Below are 12,411 nucleotides of genomic sequence, written 5' to 3' on the forward strand. Positions count from 1 at the left end.
GGAATGAATTGGACATTATTACCCAATGTACATGTGTGACTACACAACCTGTGTAACTCTATACCATGTACAACCAGAAGAATGAGAAGTTATATTCCATTTATGTATGATGTGTGAAAATATGTTCTATTGTCATGTATAACTAATTAGAACAAATTTTAAAAGTTGGAATTTCAGATTAAACCATGAATAATTTTTAGTATAAGTATGTCCTAAATGTTTCAATTGACATATTTATATTAAACATTTTATAATCTTTACTTAATCAGAAATTCAAATTTAACTGGGAGCCCTGCACTTTTATTTACTAAATATACTATTAAAATTTGCTTAATCATAGACTACACACAAGCATAAAGGCCAGAAGAGTATGAACACTCAGCCCATTCGACCACTACTGTATTCATATGGTTCTTCTTAATCACTCACTGTCTTCCTTGCCAGAGTCTCCAAAAGACACCTAAACCCTATGGTTGGCCATTGGTGAGGCCAGATGCAATACTGAAGGAATTTCGTTTCCTCTGGACCCTCAGTATCTTCCTGGCAGACTCCTCTATTGCCACCTCATGGCCCCATCCCCTGTCCCTATGACTAACTGCTAATTATCTTCCCCAACCCCACCACTCTTTAGCCCTGACCTGTGTCTCATATTCCCTCAGACCCATCTGGAAATGTCTGGAAATCCAGCAGCCTTCCCAACCCCTTCTCCATGGGGGATATGTTCCAAGGTCCCCAGTGGATGCCTGCAACCATGAGTAGTACTGAATCCTGTATATATTGTTTTTTTCCTATACATATCTATGATAAAGTTTAATGTATAAATTAGACTCAGAGATTAATAACAATAATTAATAATAAAAAGAACAATTATAACAATATACTATGTTAAAAAAGTATGTGACTCTGATGATATGTCAAACTTACAAACTCTTAGTTTCCTAACTTCTTGAACTTCCTATGTCTGAAAAGAAGCAACTGTCTCAGGGGAAAATGACATTCTGTTTGATGTGAGAATAGGAGAAACACACTTAGCCACACATTAAAAGTAGCATTTGTCCAATCCATGCATTGATAAACACAGTTCTTTAAACTGATAAAAAGGCTTTTCTGTAGAAGGGGTTTGAATAAAGCAAACTGCACATAAGACTATACTTCCTGCATCTTCCTGCTTCTATGTCACTCTGGATATCAGGGGACAGCTTCATGAATACACGGATCTAGGTTCTCAGGCCCCATCCCTGACCTTTTACCAAGGGATTTTGAGATCAGAAACAGGCATTGAAGATCACTCTCTAGATAACATGACTTCTCCACTTCATACATTTTATTTCTTGGGCTTTCTTTCATGTAAATTGTCCCTGATTTATAATGCTTCAACTTACGATGGTTCAACTTTACAATGATGATTATACAAAAGGTGACAGAAGTAGAAACCATACTTGGAATTTTAATTTTGGATCTTGGGCTAGAAATATGCAGTCAAATCCTCTCTCTTGATTCTGGGCAATGGTAGCAAGCCACAGATCCCTGCCAGCCCTGTGATCTTGAAAACAACCAGCACTCAACAGTGGGCTATGCTGCTAGGTTAGGTGCGGTAGGTTATGTGTATTAAGACTTAGAATATTTTCAACTTAAGATGAATTTATCAGGACATAACCCCATAGAAAGTGGAGGAGCATCTGTATCCTAATAACATGATATTGGAGCTCCCATCATCAACAGCTGCACATAGTGTGGTCAGAAGGACTATATGTGGTCAAACTCTGGCTCCCTCAACCAATGGCTATCTGGCCAACCTCAGGCAAGTTATTCACTCATGCCTCAGTTTACTCTTCTGTTGAAATGAGATTTTTGTGCAGCAGTGAGGATCAATGAGAGAAGTTATCCAGAATGCTTGGTATGGTGCCCACTCAGTAAGTGTTTAATAAATGTTCATTACTTTTTTCTTGGAATAATTTCATCCAGATGCTATTTTCTTCACTGTGTAATTCAGACTTCACAGAAAGACATGTAAAGTCAATTTTCTAGACTTTAATATTTTCCTATTTAGGTGACAAGAGTTTTTCCCAATGTGAAATAATAGCCTAATGAGCTCTGTAGTCACATGTTATATAGCTTTGAAGTGACTCCAAACACTTACCTAGTTTGGTATATGAGTGGTGCTACAGTTTGGATCTTAAATGTCCCCCAAAGGCCTATGTGTGGAAGGCTTTCCCCAGCTTGGCACTATTAGGAAATTGGGGAAGTTCTAGGAGATGGGGCAATTGTGGGACCTACCACATGCTCCCCACCAGGATGTGCTGCCTCACCAAAGGCCCCAAAGCAACAGGGCCAACTTATCATGGACAAAACCTCTGAAACCCTGAGCCAAAATAAGTTTTTCCCCTTTCTAGATTGATTATATCCGATATTTGTAACAGTGATGGAAAGCGGACTGACACAAGTGGCATGTTTTGCTCTGATAAAAATGTGGCGTGTTCTCCCCTCCCATGAAACTGTGATGTCATGCCTCATCAGACCCCATATTTGAGTTATTGGCTTCAACTACTGCACTCCTAGGCACATATATACCCAAGATCTTGACAGACAGTTTGAGAGCTGGGGCGGAGACGAGGCCACTCTCTGACAACCCCCAGCTGCTCTCCAAAGACTCACTTGCCAACACCAGCACCTCTTGGGGATGTTAAAGGATTTTGTTGGTCCCCAGGAATCTCTACTGTATTGGTCAAATCATCTCTTCCAAGTAACTCTGATAGAAAGGTACACCCCAAACTTCTATTAGACTTTACCTCCCCAGAGGCACGCCTCCAACTTAATTGAGTAACTGGACCTTAATAACTGCCCTCTCTCTACATATCATTGGGAGTTGCTCACTTTGTAGAAATTGGCCAACTTAGTGAGTATCTTTCTTCTGGATATTTGTTCTCATTATTTTCCTCCCCTTTAAGCATTGTGAAAAGGGAAATAAAAACAAACAAAACAAAACAAAAATTCCTCGAGTGGTAATAAAGCCTGTGATACATGAAATCATACTTTGATCATCTCATTTTAACCATATGAAATGCCATATAAATTAAGCCCTATTAAAATTCGGTAAATATACTGAACAAGAACCAAACTGAGATTTCCAATGTGTATGTTCTAAGCCTCAGCCCTGATACTAACCAGCTGTGGGTCCTTAAGTAATTTCCTTGTCCTTTAGTGCTTGCCTTAACCATTTGCAGTAAAAAGGACATTTAAATTCCCTTTACTGCCTCTTCCAGCATTAAGATTTAAATTCTTTGAAGTGTCATGATATGCAGTCTGAAACTACAAAAGACTTGTAAAGAAGAAATAGTCAACAATACAGATAATGTACACTAAAGGTACTACCTACTTCAAGACCACATTGTTTTTAAAAATAAAAACATAACCCTGTAATTTAGAAACTTAGGGCAGTGACTAAATCACTAAAAACAACCAGAGAACCACAGGAATGTGTCTGTGAAACTTGTCCATCGAGTGGTTCATGTTACTGTCAAGTCCAATGCCACTAATCTAGCAGGGTCTGGCTCTGATGCCAACAGGAGTCTGGTTCTCCCTGGACTTGCCCCAGGGAATTAAAAATCTGAGTTTCCATGAGATGTACAGCTGTGTTCCTAACTCCATGTGCAATGACATCACATCAGAACTTGAAGCCAGCCAGGATTTATATCATAGAAATGGGCAAAAGTGACAATCAGGGTCTTTTACCTTCTCCCCCACCCCACCCCCACCCACCCCCACCCCCCGCCGCAAGAGCTGCTTGTTAAACATTTACCAGCACACCTCATTATTCAGTTTGGTAAAACTAAACCACACGATTTCAAACCAGAAACTGGAGCCTCTCTTGAATTGGTCTTTTTTTTTTCTTGTGGAATCTTTCATGGAGACTGACTATTATTGAAATGGAATTTATTTCACTTTTACTTCAATCAATATAGAAAGGACCTCCAGCCTAATGATTCCACTCATGATTTTTCAACTTTTCATAAATTTACTGACTGATCTGTTTGTTCATTCTTTCCTCCTCTGTTTCTTTCCCTCACCAAATGATTATTCTTCTTATTGTCCTGGGAGGAATTTACGATAGCTGTATGCTATGTGGCTACCACACTGCATGGTTATGCACAGGGCTTGCCTTCAGATGTGGACAGAGTGAAGGGGGAGAGGGAGCAAGAGAAGGCAAAAAGATGAAAGCAGAAGTCACAATATCAAAAAAAAAAAGATGGAATTTAAAGTTAGGCAAGAAGTAGTTATATAGTTACAAACATATTCACCAAAAACCAAAAATTACAGAATTGGTTATTATAGTTCTGTCGGAATCAGACTGACCTAATGGGAAACAAAAGTAAGATAGGCTATTTTATAATCACCATCCAATAAAATTAGAAAAATATAATTAAAAAGGCAGTGAAAACAATTTAATTGTTTAGAAACTAAATTATATCTCTCTAAATAATTCTTTAAGTAAATTCAAACATAAAATTTAAAATTAAATGTACATAGGAAGCCAACAAATAATATTTTATGCCAAAACAGAGATAGCCAAAACAATCCCAACTGCCTAATCTTAAGACATCTGGGGGAGGAAAAAAATATCTAAGAAAATAAAACTAAAGGGCAAGAGGGAGGACCAATAATGTTATAAGCTACATTAATACAGATAGGAAAGAAAAAATAGTAGAAAAATAGATAATTCTAAAATTTATTATTTGGAAAGATCATTAAAACAGATAATCCCTCGTGGACCTGACTCAGAACAAAAGAGAAAGTAAAAACATATAGGAAGTAAGCCAGGCAGGGTGACACAGGCCTGTAATCCCAGCAGCTAGGGAGGGCTGAGGCAGGAGGATCTCAAGTTCAAAGCCAGTCTCAGCAACTCAGCTAGATCCTGTCTCTAAATTAAATACAGAAAATGGGCTGGGGATGTAGCTCAGTGGTTAAGTGCTCCTGGGTTCAGTTCCCAGTATCAAAAAATATATACATATAGGAAATAAAAACCTGTAGATATGGGAGGGATTATTAAGAGTAAGTAAATAGTGTTTGTAACTCTATGGCAATAGAGTTGGAACCCATAAAAAAAAATTAGTGATTTCTAGCAAATATAAAAGGCCAAAATTTCCCCAAAATGAAGAAAAAGATTGAGTGTATCACTAGCACAGAAGAGACTTCAAATACCTACCATCAAGAAAGGTCCCAGAGCTAACTGGCTTCAAAGATGCGCCCTATCTAATAATTCTTCAAAATTAATTTTAATGCAATATACATTTGCTTGGTAACATATAAAAATATGGACATTTCTCTAACTCATTCTCTAAAACTAGTATATTCTTAATAACAAAGTTGATAAAATCAGTGCAGTATCCCCCCAAAAAAGCTATAGGCGAACATCACTTATAAATAAAATCTTTGTTAAATTTCTGAATAAAAGATTCACAAATAAAATCCATATTGTCTCAGAAGAATTCAGAGAATTAACAAGTCATGTTCAAACCAAAAATAACTCAGTGTTCACCATGAGGAAGTGATGTATCAACACAGCTCATTATATCCACTCGAAGAAGAATTGTACAAGCACATCAGTTAGAACTGAAAGAACTAAGGTAAAAATGGAACACCTGGGGATGGGGGTGTAGCTCAGAGGCAAAGCGCTTGCTTAGCATGTGTGAGGCACTGGGTTCAATCCTTAGCACCACATAAAAATAAATAAAGGCATGTTGCCCATCTACATCTGCAAAAACATTTTTTTAAAAATGAGCCAACTAGGGCTGGGGATATAGCTCAGTTGGTAGAGTACTTGCCTTGTATGCACAAGGACCTGGGTTCTAATCCCCAGTGCCACAATAAAAAAGGGGGGAACAACTGTTCCTACCAAAACCTCAGTTAAGTAGAAATAAAATTGAATATTTAAAATATAATAGAAAATCTGTACCAAAAGCTAACAACTAATATCATTATTAATGAAGAAATGCTAAGGTGATTTCCACCAAAATCAGAAACAAGAGTGATGCCTACTATCATCAATTATCATTCATGAATTCACGAATTAGTGTGAATATACTTTGTATGCAACCAGAGATATGAAAAATTGTGCTCTATATGTGTAATAAGAATTGTCATGCATTCCACTGTCATATATAAATTTAAAAAACTAATAAAAAATACTACTCACGATAGATTTGGTCATCTGTGAAGTGAAATAAGAGCATAGTCCATATAGACATTGGAATAGTAATGATATTTTTTCTCTGCTGGTGATGAAATTCAATACATATAAAATTCTAGACACTTTGAGATGGGGAAGCCTTTAAAATTAATCAAAGATTTTGGTGAGGTAAATGTGCAAAAATCAATAGCTTTCTTCATATATATTGGTATTAAACAGATAAAAGTGGATATTGTAGAAATCTTTAATTTTTATTAAGGTCTAAGTCTGCAAAGCAGGAAATAAGAAATATTGTTCAATTATGCTAAGTGAAATAAGACAGACTTGGAAAGTCAAGGGTCAAATGTTTTCTCTCATATGTGGAAGCTAAAGAGAGATTTAAAAAAAATTAAAAGGATCTCATGAAAATAGAGAGGAGATTGAGAAGGAGGGGGAAGGGGTCAGGTAGGGGAGGTACTGGGGAACAAAATAGACCCAATTATGCTATGTCCATGTAGGAATATACCATGATGAGTCCCATTTTTATGTATAAAAGCACACTTTTACATACAAATAGTGCACTAATTTAAATAATAATAATAATAATAGAAGGGACACCAGTAGACAGAGGAAGGGTTGGGGGAAGTAGGGGAGGAAAAGGAGAGAGAGTGGGAAATGAAATGGATCAAATTATATTATGTGCATGTACAAAATGTCACAATGAATTCCACTATTACGCAAAACTGTAATGCACCCATAAAAAAACTTTTAAAATGCTGTTCATGGGTGATGATGTAGCTCAGTTGTAGAGCTTGCCTTGCATGGGTGAGGCCCTGAGTTCAACCCCTAACACTGAAGAAAATAAGAGATGTTATCCAGACAATGTGAAGAAAACTATAAAATTTTATTAGAAGACATAAAACAAAGCCTAAAGAAATGGAAAAAGGCATTGTGTTCTTAAGTTTAAAGACTGAATATTATAAAATGTCAATTCTAAAAAAAATTAATAAATAATACAATTGGCTGAGCATGGTGGCACATGCCTGTACCCCAACAGCTTGAGAGGCCAAGGCAGGAAGATTGTAAGCGATGGTGAGGCATTAAGCAACTCAGTGAGACCCATTTCTAAATTAAAAAAACAAAATAGAATATTTTGTGTGGTTGAGTGCCCCTGAGTTCAATCCCCAGTACTCAAAAATAAATAAATAAATAAATAAAATAATGCAGTTGGATTTAGGATGAATGTGGGTTAAATAAATTTATGTTTAAAGTTAATATGGAAAAAAAATAAATGTCCAAAGGTAGCAAAGGAAAAAAAATTTTTAAGTGCGGGGGGGTATGAGGTGGATGGGTATGGACTTGCCTTACCTGCTACCAGACATATTAGAAAATCACTATAACACTGTAACTAAAATAAAATAGAATTGGAATTTAAGAGACAAGTAGATTAGTGAAATAAAACAGAAATCAGAGACAGATCTCAGTTTATATGGGAGTTTAATAATGGCACAGTTGGTATTTCACTTTGGTGGTAGAGGTTGATTTATTAAACAAATGATGCTGGCAGAAATGGTTATCCATCCGGAAGAAAAGAAATATAGAGTGCCCTCATTTTTCCTATGAAACAAACACCAAACAAAGGTTTAAATGCAAAAAAAAAAATAAGTTAATAGCAATATTTTAGAGTAAGTTGCAGAAGAATATACACATTTCTTGTGGACTGATAAGTCTTTCAGCAAATAAAAGAGAGAACAAGAAAGAAGGTAGCTCAAAAGATATAGTACAGACAATTTTTTTCTGTCTATCTTACCTATAATATGTTACAAATATACCAAATTTTCTACAGAAAAAAAATATGGAAGCCAAAGATACAGCGCTGTCTTCTCTCAGGGAGGGATTGGTACAGGACCCCTGCAGATATGCAAATCCAGGATATTTGAATCCCTTATATAAGATGCTAAAGTATTTGTTTATAACCTTGGGACATCTTCCTATGTACTTTAAGTCATCTTTAGATTATAATAATACTTAGTACAATGTAAATGCTATGTAAATAGTTGTTATGCTATATTGTTTAGGGAATAATCATAAGGAAAAAGTCTGCACATGTTCAGTACAGATGCAGGTTTAGGTGGAAATATTTTTGATCTGATGCTGGTTAAATCCAAGAACGCAGAATCCATGGATACGGAGGGCAGACTATATGAATAAAATCACAAGACAAATGATACATAAATATAAGGCAACCACTCATAATGTACAGAGAACTTTCATAAATTGTTAATGTAAAGTCATATCACCCCAAAGTAAAATGGGAAAAGGAAATGGGGTGTGATTCACAGAAAACTAGCACATGCATAAAAATTCGCTCAATTTCAAAAGCATCAGTGGATTAAAAACTTTTTTTAGCCAATTTAGCAATGTTCACAAAAGTAAGAAGAAAGACAAGGAGAAGGGCCAAAGGGAGGAGATGTTTGAATAAATTTTTGTAAACGTATGTATAAATATCTGTAAATGAAATATTACAGAGTCACTAAAAAGAATGAGTTGCACAGCTACTTTCAACTTAATAGCTCAAATCTGGAAAGAGCCCAGGTGTCCATCAACAAGAATATGAATTAAACAAGGGTGGCATATTCATAAAATGGAACACTGCTCAACAAAGCGAGGAGCAAGTTCCTAATATTGCAATAATCTGGATGGATTTTTTAAAACATTGTGCTGTGTGAAAAGACACACAAACACATACATACTTGTGAAATTCTTAATGCAGCAAAACTAATCCACAGTGGGAAAAAAAATCAGTAGAGATTGCCTGTCAGGATTGGTGGGGCATTGGGAAGGAATAACTGGGTGGGGTGGGAGAAGCACCATTTGTCCTCTGTATCTCAACAGGGAAGGGCACACCTTCATCAAAACTCATCAAATGAAGAGTAACAAAGCTCAGATAGTATGTAACATTTACCTCAGAAGAAAACTAAACATTGAACATTAGTTAATGACACATGTGCAAACTATTTAGGTTAAGTATACTATGTATTTAACTTTCCAAGAAATGCATCCAAAAAATAAATAAATAAACAAGAGAGAATAGAGGGTTAGAGGGATGAATAGAAGGAAAACAATCACAGGCTGAGCATCTGTAATCTGAAAAATCAAAAAATCTGACAGGCTCCAAAATCCAAAACTTTTTGAGTATCCAGCTTGATACCACAGTGGAAAATTCCATGCTATGAAACTTTATTTCATGCATGAAATTTTACACAATATTTGGAATATTGTGCAAAATGTTTAAAATATTGTGTAAAATTACCTTTAGAGTTTAAGATGATATGAAACATGAATTAATTTCGTGTTTAGACTTGGGTTCTACCTCCAAGACAGTCACATCCCAGATAGTAAGTAGAAAGGTGTTTTATCTAATTTTTTTTTCTAATTTTCTGTTTAATGTGTTTCACAATACAATGCTGTAAAGAATCTGTTAGATCTATATCAAATGACTCAAGGGATGTCTATAAAGAGAAAGGTCAGATGCAGCAAAAGTCTATGTAATAAGATTCTAATTTTTTGCAAAATAAATAATGTATATATTCCTATATGGGTTTGGGTAGCTTCTCAAATAATCCTCTATAGCTATGTGAACAAGAAGACAATGATGTAAAGACAACATGGGGTGAAGACAAAGAATGGGAGAAAGAGAGGTGAGGGCAGAATTTTTAAAAGGGTGAATACTAAGTGCATAAATAGATGCAAGAAAGATGGTGACTGACATACCTTGTTAGCACAGGATACTAAAATCCAGATGATTTTAATTTGCATATGATTTTCTGTAATGTTTAAAAATTCTATAGTGATAATTTGTATTTGTGCAATTAGAAAGCTATTTTGATGTCTATTTTGGGACAACTACAACAACAAGAAAGCAAACGCTCAAGAGAGAATTGAATTGGTATTAATTGGTATGCCTTTTTGGTTTTGATTTTGTTTTCAGTGCTGAGGATGGAACCCAGGGCTCTAAGACCCGAGGCCTCTTGAAGAACTCATGCAGCGGGCAACTGCACGGCTCCAGGGGTGACTGTCCCCACTGCATCTTTGGGATCTGCGAGTTTGACACAGGTCTCTTCCAAAGGAGGACTGTGCGGTTCTGCAGCACGGGGTGGAGCTGACCTGTGGGCACAGAGCAAGGCTCTGATACCCCTGGGCTTAGGGACAAGGGAAGACAGCATCTTTAGGCCTGAGACGCAGGGTTCTGAGACAGGCCCTCCAACCAGAGCTGAGATTAGCTGCTGAGGGGTACGGCCCACTCAGATCTGTCCGAGAGAGAGCAAGGGTCACGCCCCAGCCTCCTTGGCTTCCTCAGTGCCATCACCAGCCGCAGCTCCTCATTAACCAAACCCAAGTCAGCAGTCCAGTGCACAGAGAGATGTAGACCAGAGGGCTGGAGAGTGGTCCTGGGGGTGGAGGGGGAGCCGTAAAGGGAGGACACCAGGGCAGCAGGCTTTTAGAATCCACACCACCAGCAGGTGAGACCCTCATCAAATGAGGACCGAACATATCTGCTGTGTTGACCTTGAGTCAGACAAACACGCCTTGCTTTTCCTCCTCCTGGTGAGTCCCTAGCTCTCCTGCATCCAGGTGGGTTAAATGGAAGGAAGCAGTGGTCTCAGCGGGGGCCAGGGAGTGTGCCCCCTATTGTGCACCCCTCCTGCCTCGTTCTGGGCCTGGGACTGGCCAAGAGCAATGAAAAAAATTACATCAGCACATTATTTAGGGAAATGAGTAACAGTAAACTACATCTGTAAGCTATAGTTCTTTATGCCCAGGTGACACCTATGCACATGTCACTGAGACAGTTGACCTCGAAATCACTTTGCTTCAGCACCAGTCTGTACACAGCTGTTTCACCAGGGCAATCAGAGCACCAACTGTCCTTGGCTGAATAAGCTCAACAATTTAAAACAAATATCTCAAATCCACTCATATCTTCCCCCTTAAAATAGAAGCGAAACTAGAAAAGAAAAAAAAAATAACCTAGAGTATTTAAGCTGTTCATCCTACGATTCTATGAAGCACAGGAGTAAAGAGCTTGCGCTGAGGGGGCAGGTTACCAGATGTTGCTGGCTGTGTGATCCTGTGCAAGTGGCTTAACTGATCTGAGCCTCAGCCTTTCTATTAAAATAGAGATAACAACATTGTTGGTCTCAAGGGGCTGATTAAGAGATTTAGATGAGAGAATGCAAATAGGATCTGGCACATAGTTTGGAATCAACTAATGTTCATAGTTTTATTATTGTTAGTTGTTAAACATTTTTAAATGTTTCTGCAATTCTTCTAAAATGCAAAGCAACTATCTAGGTATTATGTTTCAATTGCATTTCAATTAATTAGTGACAGAAGAAAGAAGGTGCTGTTTAAAGTAACTTTGGTTCATGGGATGAGATGTTTCCCCCTGAGATTAATAGAACAAAGACACACCCCTCTCTGCAAAAAAAAAAAAAAAAGAGAGAGAGAGTGTGTCAAACACATAGTCTTCCATGATGTGTCCACAGAAAGTATAATTTCTTAATCCAAACAATGATATTTATAGCAACTTATTTTTTGTTTTACAGTACCAGTTAAGAGCAAGAATTCAAAAAATTCTTCCTAGGTATAAGTTGCACAATCTTGTCACTAATTAACTGTCCCACTTATCTAAACATTTGCCGGCCTTTGACCCTGAACCGTCATTGGCCCTGGTTGTTTAAGAGCTACCCCCCTCTCACCAGCCTGCTTCTACTTGCTCAGTACTCTCTCAGCAGGGACCCAGTCTTATTCCATTCTGTAGCCCCAGACCCCACAGGTTGAAACTCAAGCCTCCTGGCTTTCTGATCAATAACTGTTCTTGATTTACTCTGCTCCAGTCATCTGGAAGGTTCAGCTTCTGAGACCACACTCTCCTCTCATACCGACCATCCTCTCCAGTAACTCAAGGGGCTAGAACTTCTTTTAGTGAACAATGACAAACATCTGCTCCACATAATGTTCTCCTATAAGTAGGTTTTTTAAACAAGGCTTTTGTGTAGTTTTGCTAGGCTGGGTGGGAAAGATTTAGAGCCAAGATTTAGAGCAAGCCTATTGCAGGGGTTTGGGGTCAGGGGGCCAGGGAGAGACACACGCTGCCTCAAGCAGGCAACCACCTGTCCCATTGGCAGGTTATGGGGTGGGCTTCAGACCCAGAGCTCCTAACCTGCAAGGGCAACTACCAA

At 37.7% G+C, this 12,411-nt stretch overlaps 1 long non-coding RNA gene across 4 annotated transcripts in view; it reads right to left on the reverse strand.

Moving 5' to 3' along the window:
• The window catches only part of LOC125615947, a 97,668-nt gene that overhangs the window by 17,181 nt on the left and 68,076 nt on the right, over positions 1 to 12,411 (reverse strand). The gene's annotated exons all lie outside the window — the stretch shown is intronic.

The sequence above is a fragment of the Marmota marmota genome, unplaced genomic scaffold (genome assembly GCF_001458135.2).
Source record: "Marmota marmota marmota unplaced genomic scaffold, marMar, whole genome shotgun sequence".
Classification (NCBI taxonomy): domain Eukaryota; kingdom Metazoa; phylum Chordata; class Mammalia; order Rodentia; family Sciuridae; genus Marmota; species Marmota marmota.